Source organism: Rhipicephalus microplus, chromosome 3 (genome assembly GCF_043290135.1).
Source record: "Rhipicephalus microplus isolate Deutch F79 chromosome 3, USDA_Rmic, whole genome shotgun sequence".
In the NCBI taxonomy this organism is placed as follows: domain Eukaryota; kingdom Metazoa; phylum Arthropoda; class Arachnida; order Ixodida; family Ixodidae; genus Rhipicephalus; species Rhipicephalus microplus.
In genome coordinates this window covers 256643648-256657290 of record NC_134702.1, presented here as the reverse complement: position 1 = coordinate 256657290, position 13643 = coordinate 256643648, and the positions used below count along the sequence as shown (strand labels likewise).

At 44.2% G+C, this 13643-nt stretch overlaps 1 protein-coding gene across 2 annotated transcripts in view; it reads right to left on the bottom strand.

The window, feature by feature from the left end:
- The window catches only part of LOC119168549 (uncharacterized), a 92716-nt gene extending 86830 nt beyond the window's left edge, over positions 1-5886 (bottom strand). For both annotated transcript variants that reach the window (XR_012894528.1, XM_075890925.1), the window contains exon 1: positions 5778-5886. The gene's annotated coding sequence lies outside the window, so the exon portion shown is untranslated. The remainder of the gene's footprint in view (positions 1-5777) is intronic.
- Positions 5887-13643: the final 7757 nt, after the last annotated feature.

Sequence of the window (13643 nt, the reverse complement as noted above, 5' to 3'; positions counted from 1 at the left end):
CCTTTGGTGCCGTTTAGGGTACTGTTAAGAATGGACAAGCAGACAAATCTACACCCCGACAGACAGACATATTAAAATTTCTGCGTCGAAGGTCCCTAAGACAGACAATCGTCTTTAAAAGTCAGGTCGAAATTTAGTGAGGACATTGTAGTTTCGCACGAGTCTTCAACAAATACTCGGGAAGTTACACGCGTTTCCTCGTTTCGTTCTTTCCTTCGCTAGAGTACACTGTAGCTAGGCTGCATTCGTCGGCTTGTATGTCCCCCTCTCCGACTGGCCTTCCTCAGCGTCCGAGGTGGAAATGTTCAAAGCGCGTGTCAGCTGGCAGAAAACAGTCTCTTGTTCACCCACTGACAGCGTCTCTTGTTGGCGCCGCCAACTACGTCGTGATGGCTGTTGTAGATCGATAGAGGAAAGGGGTGGGCAGCAGCACGCGAGCGTCTCTTGCTGGTTTAGGGGCCCTTTAAGCACCAGCATTAATGGTAGAGAACTTGACTGTCCTGCAGTATATGCTTTTGATTCCGGCTGAAGGCGGGACTTAAGTTATTTGCTTCTATCCTCATTTCCCGCCCAATGACAACGCCGTCGACCCTGACACCGGATGTACGACAACACATGGGCTCCTGAATGCCTTGGTTGACATCCACGCTTTGTGGCGCATACCAATTTCACTAAAACACAGCTACGTATATAGTTCAGGAAATAGATCATCCACCCAAGATTACAGTTTACAGTTAATCGCATAATGTGAATTCATAGCACAGCTTTGTGATGGGGCAAGACAAACTGTGTTTGAAGTTTTGGCTTTCCGCATAGTATTGACTACGCTTTAAATCTTGATCTTTCTGAAGTAAGATATGGCCAACTCAGAAGCACGCATGGTGTGGTATGGTAAACTTTATTCGGGTCCTGAAGATCAACGCTTAGCTTTACGCAGGGGCTCTGACGTTGGGACAGTAAGGTTTAACCTTACTGCCGTACTGTGGGCCTTCTGGGCGGCCTGTACTTGATCTGAAAAATCTCCACTGTTGAGTACTCTTTACCACCAGTCTCCTTCCTAGTCACAGTCTGAGAAAACCACTGCCAAAGTGTATGGTCGAGAATAATGATGTCATTACACTTCTCGCAATCGATTTGGATCTCTCTGTCTGGGTACATCTTGTTCATGGAGCTTGGATCCGGGTGATTTTTTGTCATTAGCAATCACAATGTCACCGCTTGAGGTATGTCAAGCTTAGCATATGACATTGAGAATGCCTTCTTGTTAATGTAGTAATGCTTTGTGACTTCATGGTATGTATGCAATCGGTTTCTATTCTGTTCTTGCATGTCTTTACATATTTATCAATCAACCCGTTCAACTTGTTTAGCTTTGTCTGTGTCGATCTAAGCATTTCAGTTACGTAGACGAAGTGACACAAGCCAAATGCGTGGACGAGTCTCATGGCGCTGTCCTCTCCCAACCCTCTCTGGCAGTTAGTGATTTTTCTTAGCATTGTCATGACATCCCCAGTCTTGCTAGTGATGCGTTGCATTCTTCTTCCATTTCTTCCGCTTGCCTCCAGGTGTAACCCCACGACTCTAATCAGTTCGATTGCTCAACAGATTTGCCCCCCTTCGTGGTTAGTACTAACCTGAGCACTTCCTCAGCGACATACCCTTGTGGTTTTCTGCCCCTTTTACTGTTATTAAATTCTAAAAGTTCTGACTTGTCCAGAGAGAATTTCAATCCCATGCCTTCTGAAATGGACTCAACAGCATAAATGCTTTTCTGAAGTCGGCTTTCCACATATCTCATACTTCCTTCAGAATCCACGCCACCAGAGCTATCGCCCACTGGGCACGTCTTTCAACAGAGCTCCACCTTCGCGACCCGACGCGGCTGAGCGAGAGATGATGGGCTCCTTTTTCGCGACCACGACAGGGAGAGAACTCTTACGTTTGGAGAAATCTTATTGTACTAACGTAAGGCCTGACTTTAATACTTACCATCATAAAAGCCCCTTAGCAAGCAGCAATCCCTTATCCAGCATCCATTAAACAGACACGCAGTTTCCTCAGCCCTTTACTCTACAGCCGTATTTATCCCGCTGTCAACACACCACTATACAAAGTTTCCATAGTCGAGAGTGCGACGAAAGCCCGTCTGGTCGGGGACAAACATGATGCAAAATAACACAATTCCATGTGTTTCTCACTTTCTATGAATTCCTGGTCCTGAAGTTGCATTCCGCTCCTAAGCAATCGGGGTAAGCGGAATTTTTTTTCGGAGGTGGAAGCAACACCTTCATCTCAAGGGGAATCAGGTAGGTAGATGTGGTGGAGTGGTTTTGCGCTCTCTATAATATGGCAAAAAAATCTCGATTTCGGGCCCGCTGGGGGTTGACTCACCGCGGTGGTCTAGTGGCTAAGGTACTCGGCTGCTGACCCACAGGTCGCGGGATCAAATTCCGGCTGCGGCGGCTGCATTTCCGATGGAGGTGGATGTTGTAGGCTAGTGTGCTCACATTTGGGTGCACGTTAAAGAACCCTAAGTGGTTGAAATTTCGGGAGCCCTCCACTTCGGCGTCTCTCATAATCACATGGTGGTTTCGGGACGTTAAACCCCACATATCAACCAATCAATCGAGGGCGCCGGGGGGGGGGGGGGGGGGCACGTACTTGGTGTTCCACCCCCTTGCACCGACTCTATTAATGGTCATTTTGCGAAAGCGAAGTACGTGCTACAGAAATACAAAGCATTATGTGCACACTGTTGATGCTGCATGTGGCTCATGATGAATTATGGCTGAACACTTTCCAGTGGATGGGAAGCATTAAACCATGCACTCATCACGCGCTTAGTACCGTGTGATGGCAGGTCGTCTGCCACGCCGTATTACATATGCTAGCGAGATCCTTATCCCACATGCTGCCTGTATATGGTCGTTTCGCAAATGAGTTTCAAACAACAGCATGGTTCTGTATATAGCAGGATACTCAATCACCAAGCCGGGGTGACGGGACAAAATCCCATTTGATCCCGGGAATTTTTTTCTTCTTTTTAATGTATATTATTACAAAACTCAGCGCCTAAGAGCTGCGCTCAAAAACGCGGAATGTGTACGCTAAGAAATGTATCGCGTTAAAAACTATGATGATGAAAGCATGTTTATAAGCAGGACAGTATTTTTCCTAATTGTGACATTTACGGGTGACAAAAAAGCATTCGACTCATAAAGCATGCGAACGTATTCGTACGCACTGCTTCCCCTCACCAAGGAGTAATTAAAATATACGCGAATACCACGTAGCCAATATCAACAGTGACTTTACCTCTGAAGTGCGCTTTCTTAACAAAGCACAGCAAAACAAAAACGACCAAAAAGTGATGAGAGACGCAAATAAGAGCGGAGCTGTTTAAGCCGAGCACTGCTCAGTGACGCGTGAACAGGCACAATCGGTTTCGCATTAAATGATAATCCCTCCTCTTCTTGATCGTCTCCTTCTCTCGCAGTATACACGTGGCCCGATTTGAGCAACGGGGGATGCAACAACTGATTGACGGCAGAACTAGTACAGAGGGTAAGAAAGAGTGAGAGATCGAAAAAACGGGAAACAGAATGACGAAGAAATTTCTTGCACAGGTTGGACTCAAACAAGTGTATCCACGATTAGAAGGCCCTCGAGGCCCGTGAACATAGTTTAGTATAGCAAGGGGTGGAACAAGGAAGTGAGAATAAAAAGAGGAAAATGGAACAAGAGAAAGTGGAAAGTGACACGTAGACATCAAAGAAAAGGCGTTATAAAGAAAAAAAGCAAGCGAAAAGTACCGAGAAAGCGAGAGGAGAGATATAGAAGAAGATTGAAACACAAAATAAAAAGAAAGAAAAAACACATAAAGAAAAATAAACGCACACTAGAAAGACATAAAATCAGAGAGAAAAAAAAGAAAACTAAAGAGAAACAAAGTCCTTCACGCTTGACACCAGCAGCGCGAAACGGCCTTAGAGTTCTTCAGTGGAAGTATTTCAAGAGAAAGTTACGAAAGAAACAGGAATGAATTTTTCCGTAGCATTTGTAAACTACTTAATGTTTATCGTCGACATAATGCTATTTAGCATTCATGGCCAGAATCTGCATTAAACTAGGACTACCAAAACCGAAAGACTGTTAAAGTAGAGTTAAAGATGAGGGTACACAACACTACGATAATGCCAGGTGGTCCGGCGGAGGAAGGAGAGTCGTTTTTACACAACTAAATTGAAGCATATGCCCAAGAGTATGCGCTACTTTTATCAATTACTAACTCATTCACCAGAAGAGACTCCCCGAAGAATAGACGCTAGTTTGAACGCATCCGGCAGGTATTTCCAAATCATAAACGGCAGCATATGCCACTTTCCGTGAAGCGAAGTGTATACAATTATTGTATTATGCCAATGTAACGTTGCACGATGGCGGCAAGACTCGAGAAGTTAAGCACCAGGTACATTGCATGCGACGGAGCGAATAATGATACAGGCGCTACATGACCAGACGGAAAATCAACGTAGCGGAGAACAAACTGGCATATCAGGGGAAATAAATGAATCTGCATATATCCTTTTTTAGTTTTTGTTTTTTGCTCCTCGTCCTTCTTCTCTTATGAGGCCCCACTCTTCATAGAGGATATCTTTTTAAATCAATGCTTTTGAGCGTTTTTAAACAATGGGCGTCTCGAATATCCGACAAGTGATGATGTAAACTTTGCTGTAGTAAAGCTTGAGAAGGCTACCAAAACGAACAAGAAAGTTGTGGTAAATGAAATGTGCACTTATTCAGATGACTTATGCTTTTCAAAAGATTTGTCTGTTTCAAAAATAAAATAATTTTAACGGTACTTTTGATCAGCGCTATACCGGGACAATGAAATTCACGGCTTATGCGAATGCAAATTGAAATTTATAGTAGCTAACTACATTTAGAAGTGACTTGTTCAACATAATACAACGCTTTTTATACGGACAAATATTCAAAATGCCAGCTTTAAAACAAAACACTGACAATGACAAATACTAGAAATGCTGCAACAGTGCTAGAAAAAATGTGTTTTTTCAAGTCAACTGCTATGCTTACAAAGAAAGAAACAGAGAAAGAAAATTAAACACACGTCAGAAATACATAACATTAGAGAGAAAAAGAGAAAACTAAAGGGAAACAAAGTTCTTCACGCTTGCTAGCTTGTCAATGAAAATGGCTAGAAACTCCATTTAAATAGATAAACGGAGTAAGAGTATGCTGTTTATGCACTTCTTATTTGCAAGCGTCAGTGAGGCGACGAGAGCGCTCAGATGAGCATCGAGCGGAGATTATTACAGCACCACAACCGCAGGCTGCACAGAAACTTGGCAGGTGAGGCGCCGTGTTGATCGATCACGCATTCGCAGCCACAACAGCCGCATTTCGATGGTGAGAATATGCGAAAAAAAAACCCTCGCGTTGGTATTCAGGTATAAATGACAAAAAAGCGTGAGGATCCGAATACAATACGCAGTTCCTCACGAGAATACTTCATCCAACTTTATTTCTGAGGAGCCAAGCTGTCAACACAGCCTAACTGAGGTCCTGTCTCCTTGGCACGCGAAACCCCACGTGTTATGTTGCATTGTAAATCGAAAACAAAACCACCGCACCTGCGATACTGTCACCCTGATGATATTACACCGTATGCGCCAAATAATATCGGCAAAGAGGTAACCTAATCTGACCGAGCAAAAAGCAAGCGATTCGGCCGGTAAGCGAGTGCACAAACTCACCCGTCAGAAGCTGTCCGCGATGTGCGGCTTCGGTGAGCCTCCTCTCACGGCGGCGGCGGCGGCGGCAGCACGGTCGTCGTGCCACTTTCCTCATCCGCTGACAGGAGCGCGGCACGAAGTGACGCCACATCTGAAAATAGAATCCGGAGAAACTCTTCCGTAATTACATCGCGAAGACGGCCTTGCATGCATACTAGTTGGTAAATAGCTTACGCAAGAAGGTCAATATTATTTGTCTCCTAAAAGTACAGCTGAGGCTTAATGACAGCTATATGGTATACAAGCATCGGGCAGGACTCGCCGAAAGGCTATACAGCCACTCTACTCCCACTGAACTGCGACTAAACATCGAACATTCACGCTTAACTACATTGCGTGACTTGGAGAGAAGAAGGTCGAAATTGAACGATCAGATGAGGCAAAACCGATGGACATACACACAACACGTTACTTCACAAAAATCACATACCGAAAAAAATAATAAAACCCCGAAATAATATATTACGCCACATCCTCATCACCTCACTAGCGTTAGCTTAGAACGGTGCAAAATCATACACCCATGAAAATTAATTCAGTTGGCCGTTACGGTGGCCTTAACGTTAAAATGAATGCCACAGGATTCGGGGATCGGCCATGCCTAGTGGCTGCCCAAGCCATTGGATACCTTCAGCGACAGTTTATTGTTGCGTCACCACCGACAAGGCAGTGTTACGCATGACAGATTAATTCGACACTTTGTGAGATCGCCAATATTTTGGTAGTGGTGATATAAAAACAGGCTTGGGTTAAAGCCAAATTTATATATTATAAAGAAATACAATAAGTTATACTTCAAAATCAAGCCAGTAGTTCATTAAAAAAACACTGTTTTCAAAAAACGGGAAAACACAATCTCATGAAAGCACCTCACGACTGCATCATTGCGGATGAAACGGCCGAAGCAAGTGGCACTATGGAGTGTCACTTTTCTCGTGTTCAGTTCATTTCAACAGAACACCACCTGCACTTGCGCCTCCTCCCCACCGGCGGGTGGCCCTGGAAACCCCACCCACCTCTCCGTCTCTCCGAGACTCAATGTTTTCTGCAAACCACTTCAATTAATATTTTTTGAAATGCGTGCCTAAGACACCAATAACGTAACAACTGTGCGAGCGCTATGTCAGCGAGCACAGCTTCCCGCCACCTGGTTTCGTAAAAAAGAGCCTTGTGGCGTTTCGAAGGTTGCTGACGCCAGCGCGGGTGCTTATGTTTTCGCTATGTTCGTTATAAATGCGAAAAAGTAAATGTGAAGGTACGTCCAAGAGGTGATATCCTGCTTGATACTGCTAATTCAACCTGTTTATACACAAGGCTTACCTTTCAAAGGCGAAAAGCATTTGACAAAACATTGCATCTTGTCAAGCTATTTCGACATGAGACTGAACGTCGGGCAGATGGCGGCCTCCGCCCTGCTGGGAACCTTGGTTAAAACCGTGCAGAATAATGTACGGACGTGTGGTCACGGGGCATGCGTAAGTCCTGCGTCTACATTAGTAGCCAGGCTGTTGGGCTAGTTGGCTGTTCATGAACACTGAAAGAATGCGCGCTAAAAACTGATGAGCACAAAAAAAAAGGAGGAGACACTGGACTGCTAACAACTGTTTATTTTTGTTACACTCATCAAGTGCATGCATTCATGTACTACATGCATTCATGTTGTTGCGCATAAGCAATATCGCATAAGAGACTGAGCGGAAAATCGAATATGATACCGTAACCGACTATGTAATAACATATGTTGAATAACAAGGTGCAAGTCAACAGCGAGCATGGCGAAATAACTCTGGTAGAAAATGAAATTCAGCCACATGCAAGGATATCAAAAAGTCATGAATGCATGAACCAACCTCGTTTTTGATGACAATTCTTTTAAAGTGAGCCAAAAAAAATTGTGTTCACTTTCACACAGTATCCTAGTGCTTCGGAAAATTTGTTCGCACTCGCACGCATAAATGTGTGTGATCATAGTTTTCCTCTTTATTTCTTGCACTTAGTGCATGCTCTCTGATTCACTAATTGATGGATAATTCAGACTGGCTGATCTACATTTTCCCACAAGGCACGTGATCGAAGGAAACAACAGAGCATTCAGTGATTGTATTTGCGTGCCTAGGGCTGCATCTTGGATCAACGCAAATTCAAGGGCGAGGTTTTCACAGGTTATTAAGGGCAGAAAAAGCAGAGGCACTTCATGTCTGTTTACCACATTCTTGAGACCACGTGACTTGGCGTGCACGTATGACATAACCACTGGTCTCTCAGTGAAACTCTGAGCCCGATAAAAAATAAAGAGTTGTTAATTATTAGCGCCGGTCCGGTGTCTGTTCTTCTCTTGGACTCGGCAGTTTTCAGCGTTTATTTTTTTCAGTTTGTCCACTCCTTCAAGTTTCGTTCTGCCCTACTGCTTTATTTTTCAAGAACGCCTACCAACTGGTCCAGATTGAAGCAGTTTTAAAGAACCAGTGGAGTAGTTAGTTATAGTAATACTTGATCTGAACTCTTAAGAACCAAAATTGCCATGGCAGAGCGCGAAAAAACCATTCCTCTTCCTTCACGCAGAATGGAGCAAACAAGCATCTTTTTTCGTGTGCATACTGTGCTGTTGCCGCATTTTCAATCATAAGCACCCCCACTCCTACAAAATTACCGATGTAAAAGCACGTCCACTCATCTGTGACCCCCTGCGAGGAGAATATACGTCTCATGACACGACGAGCCTGTATAAAGCGAGTGGCTTGACAGTTTAACAAAGACAAGAAGGCAGCGTCAGCCCAGCGACGGCGGCCAACCCATCCCCCAAACGTGTGTCCGTGAAGCAAGTCTCTGGCACACGTATTCAGCAAGGTCATCGCCACCCAGTCATAAAAGATGCGGCTTTCCAAAGATCGCGTAGCGACCGAGAAACGCGAGGAGTTGTGGGCAAGATTAGTGTGAGTGCTTCAAGTGCGCCGCTGCATGCATCGTGTGTAAGCAAGGATCCTGCCGGAATGAAAATACAAACCGCACGAAGGGCAACCTCTCTTTTGTGTATGGCCTTTGCGAAACGATGAAAAGATCCCGATGGTATCCGCCCGTGTATTCAGCCTTTCATTTCGCTGGTTCACTTTCACCACTGTCTTTACAGCTTATTATCGAATCATGCGCCAATGGTGGTTTTTGTGAAGCAGTCTTGACACATTTTAAGATGATCACCTGGCCAAAGCCACGACGTGTTTATGCGCACGGGAATGCATCCACTCTGATCAAGATATCGGTGTTCATAGTGCATGATAGAAACTGAAATCGAACGAAAGTGCAAACTATATTACTTAACAACAACATCATATAAAACAGAATGTCACGAAACTCCTCTGTTTATGCTACAAGGTGCAGAGATACAACAACTGCTGCAGAGTCCGACAGTCGTTCTTTACCTTTGTCTCGCAACTCCCACAAGATTTGGACTCCCACGGGCTTTGGATTTGGTATTTCAGGACGTGAACGGATAATGAAGGTAAACGACTGGTGTAAATATCAAAATCACAGGATGTGGGTCATGTAAGAACATGACTACATGACACGCTCATGATGCACTCGTGGCCATTACGTCACGTGAATGGACGACGAAGAAAAATGACACGTCCAAACATGATAATCATGACATAGGTGTCATGTAAAACATGACTAGATGCTATACGCACATAGCGCGCTCGTGGCCATTTTCCTAGCTCCTCATATACGAAATTTAGTATCACGTGACGTGAATGGATGACGAAGGCAAATCACACGTCCAAACATAATAATCATGACAATAAGTCATGTGCGGCATAATTGACGTCAGTCTCATAACGTTCTGCTGATTTTAAAGCGACATTTCAATCTCCCTCGTTCGCGCTTCACTTATCATCGATTACGTGGGATCTGGCAATTTTTTCAACACAAACGTGTATTATGCTGAGGTACACAGGACTTCACAGACGTAATTCCTGCAAAGATATGACATTGTTAAAAGGTACATTAACACACCACAAATAAAGATCTCAGGAAAGATCTTGTGAAATAGGCCTACCTGTGAATCGAACTCACGACTGCTCGCTCCGAGGCGACAGTATGTGGGCGCTTATCCACCAGCGCCATCGACGCATTGGCGAGGAGTACTTCAGACACGCTTTGCATATTTGATGTTCCTTCTTTCTGTGCCTGAATTATCTATTTCTAAGGTCAGCTCCACCATCTAAGAGCGTACAAGCACTGCATTATTGCACTAACTACTACCTACACAGAATGCTGCGGTAGTCTCAGCCTACTACGGCGTCTCGACACCAGCATTGAAACCAAGGAGGGAAAAGCTTCCTGTCTCCGTGATTTGAATGGACGCTGGGATCACAGCATTCAGCTGAAGTCACTGGAACGGAGAAAGTACCGCGACCGTATAGCCCATAGTCATATATAGTATATAGTCCAGTGCTGCTGAAGCTGTGGTAGATCAGTGTTCATGTTACGCGAAGTAACGCGCGTGTTTAACAGATTGCGTGGGCTTCTGCACCCCTGAATGAAGAATACAGTTGTTCTTCACCTGTCTAAGAAAAAAGAATGGCGACATTTTATTGCCTGCATGCACGTGTACACTTACTAACACGACAATAAAATGCGAACGGCACGGAATTCCGGTGCGCGGCTGTTGGTATTTATTAGATGCGAAGCTCATCTTGAAAAACTTCTGCGCTTAAAAAGGATCTATCTATCTATCTATCTATCTATCTATCTATCTATCTATCTATCTATCTATCTATCTATATCTATATATCAACATGACCCCATGGCGAATGTAAGTCGAAGGTCATAGCTAAATTATAGCATGCACATGACGAACTGCATAATTTACGCGCCATTGCCGTGTTGTCATTGTGGCCGCTCCGTTGATTTCTTCCAAAGTTACTATAGTGTGAGAAAATTGCATGAAGAACGTAAGTCACTGGTCGTTGTACAAATTATATCAGGCATGACACGCACAATCTGATTTGTAATACGTGGTCTCGGTATGTCATGCCCATTTATTTGAGTGAGTGTATATCGAAATATATGCGTGTGATAAATGTAAATAACAGCAGGTAGGATGAACCTTCAGCCTTGTGTGGTCGTGTAGATTGATTTAACACGCTCATGCCGTGCTGAAAGCCGGTTAATTACACACCAAAATGAATAAGGCATGATCGTGAGTGTATGACGAATACAAATTGAAGGTGCATACTTGAAGATCGTGTAATTCATTTCAATAAATACATATTCTAAAAGCCGGACTAATTATGTGCTCGCGGCCGGATAATTATCCGCATGTAGAGCAAAATTTGTATTGTGTCGTGCAACATTATGAAGATCATGAAGTACAGTTGGCAATGTGAAAATAATTGTATGGAAGTCATGCCTTGTATGCTACGCTGCGGCCATTTCGCTTGATTGCTTGCTTGTTCGCTTGCTTGCTTGCGAACTGAGATTGCTATTAGGGGAAATAGCTGTATTACGAAAACAAATGACAAGTGGGGACAATTAAAACCACGTCATATTTTCACCTTGTAACCTATCATTCATATTCGTCATTGAGTAATGTTACGCCATACTGATTTTGCTCTACATCAAATAGGGAACCGGCCACGAGTGCACCATAAGCACGCGGTCAGTAAGGGAGCTAAAGGGGATGTCCGTTTTCCACCTTTGTAGCACCTTGTCACTGCGAGTGTATCGGACCCCGTTTTTAGGCACTTCAACGAGGAAAATGTCGTGCCCTCGACGGCGCAACTCCAAAAATGGTTCAACGCGGTCAGTGAGGGAGCTAGAGGGGATGTGTGTTTTCCACCTTTGTAGCACCTTGTCACTACGAGTGTATCGAACCCCGTTTTTAGGCACTTCAACGAGAAAAATGTCGTGCCTTCGATGGCGCATCTCCAAAAATGGTTCAATGCGTTCAGTGAGGTAGCTAAAGGGTATGTGTGTCTCCCCTCTTTCTATTCAGGACCCTTTGTATTCAGGCACCGGTTTTTCAAGAGAAGCCAGTTGCAGTGGTCGGGACCGAGAGCCGTAGGAGTGCTCCAGGGAGGAACGTGGACGCCCAAGTAGTGCGAGTGTAAATGAGCATCTACCGCTCCTGGTCATTTGCAGAAAAGGTGTGGGAAACATCACGAAACTCTGCAGAATGTCTGGCTGTGGCAAAAATAGACGCACACTCGGTAGGATCTGGCATGTATGGAAAGATTTTGTCAATTTTGTGCGATGGGTAGGAGGCGATGGATAGGAGCTTGGTAGGAGGCATCAACAACCAATGGACCTTCGCAATGGGCCGTCGCACTTCGACTTTATATATACTGTAAATAGAGGGACTGATAACTTCCAAGAAGCTTCACGAGTGGTAATAATAAATTTAAAATGAAGCACCAAACTAGAAACGCAGTTCTGAAAAAATAAACGAAGTTTTTTCTCACAGGCACAAAAGCTGAGAACACTGGCCGGCGAAAGGTTGTCAGCAATAGAGGAACCAAATACATTAGTGGGTGAGAACTCATACTAAGAAACTGCACAGAGCGCACTGGAACTGGGATGGTTCTTGTCATCGGGTGCTTTCATAACTTTTGTGTCTTCAAGGGTAATTATGTACTATGTGGATCAGTTGCTGACAGCCTGAGAAACGCACAGTCGCAAAAAAGCCCAAGCAGGCCCTTCAATGTGTGAATGTTATCAGGTTGTAGAAGGAGAGCAGAAGTTGTTTTGAGGCCACAGCACTGTGCCCCAATTTGTGTAGGTGTTGATTGGGCACCACTCCAAGCAGGCAGCGCAATGGCAAGTCAAGGCGGACTCCCTGTATCAGTGGCATTTGCTAAGAATAGCAGGATAGGACAACCATCAGGAAGGCACTGGAAAAGATGACCCACTACAGCGTTCCAAGGCTCTGCTACATGTGTAATATTGTTTTGTACTCTCATAAACTACTTAGCTGTAATAACGGCTAGTAATTTTGACTTGTGTTTAAATGCAGATAAGAAAAAATTGTCATATGGTATTACCACTTTATACACTGGGAGGTCTTACTGTATTTTGAGTTTCACCATACGTGTTCAGCAACGTTTCTGTTTAGAGTGTTTCGACTTTTGAAAGTGACTGGTTATATTAACCAAGGTACTGTGGATGATGCTGTCGTTGTATAATTAAATTAAGCCAAGCATTTCTTGTGTCATATCGATTGCAGTGTCCTGCAAGCACAGTCGATTGCTCCCAAAAGCTGCCTCAATTACAATATTCACAGAGCAAAGTTAAAAGAACTTGCAAATCTAAAATAATCCTGAACATTTGTCAAGCCAGAAGACACTGAACCAGGTACTATATGCTGCACTATCACTTCACTATCGCATCTGTACTACAACGTCAAACAGCCCCTTTTCATCCCCCGACAAAACATTCAGTACTTTTGTTCCCAACATTAGCAGCCATTTAGCAATATTTTAATTTCCGTATGGTTTTCATAGAATATGCCACTTTCTTGCTCATTCAGAGCATAGAGGTACAACTATTTTCTATCTCGTTATATGATGACACTGCAGTGGTGGATGTACAGGCTGTTCTACACTTAGTGAAATCTCGAAGCACGTGGCATCGAGATGTGGCCAGCACTGCAACAGCGCGCCGTCAGGCACTCACGCGTGCGCAGAAAATTCAGGAATCTAGTTTTGAACCCCGTCGTCTGCTACGGCGGCTCTTGTTTGCCGCATTGCTGGCCAGCGTGCGGATATCATTGTTAGTGCAGGAACTGGGCCTATATTCTGCTCTGAACGTTGTGCGACACCCACTTATGAGCCC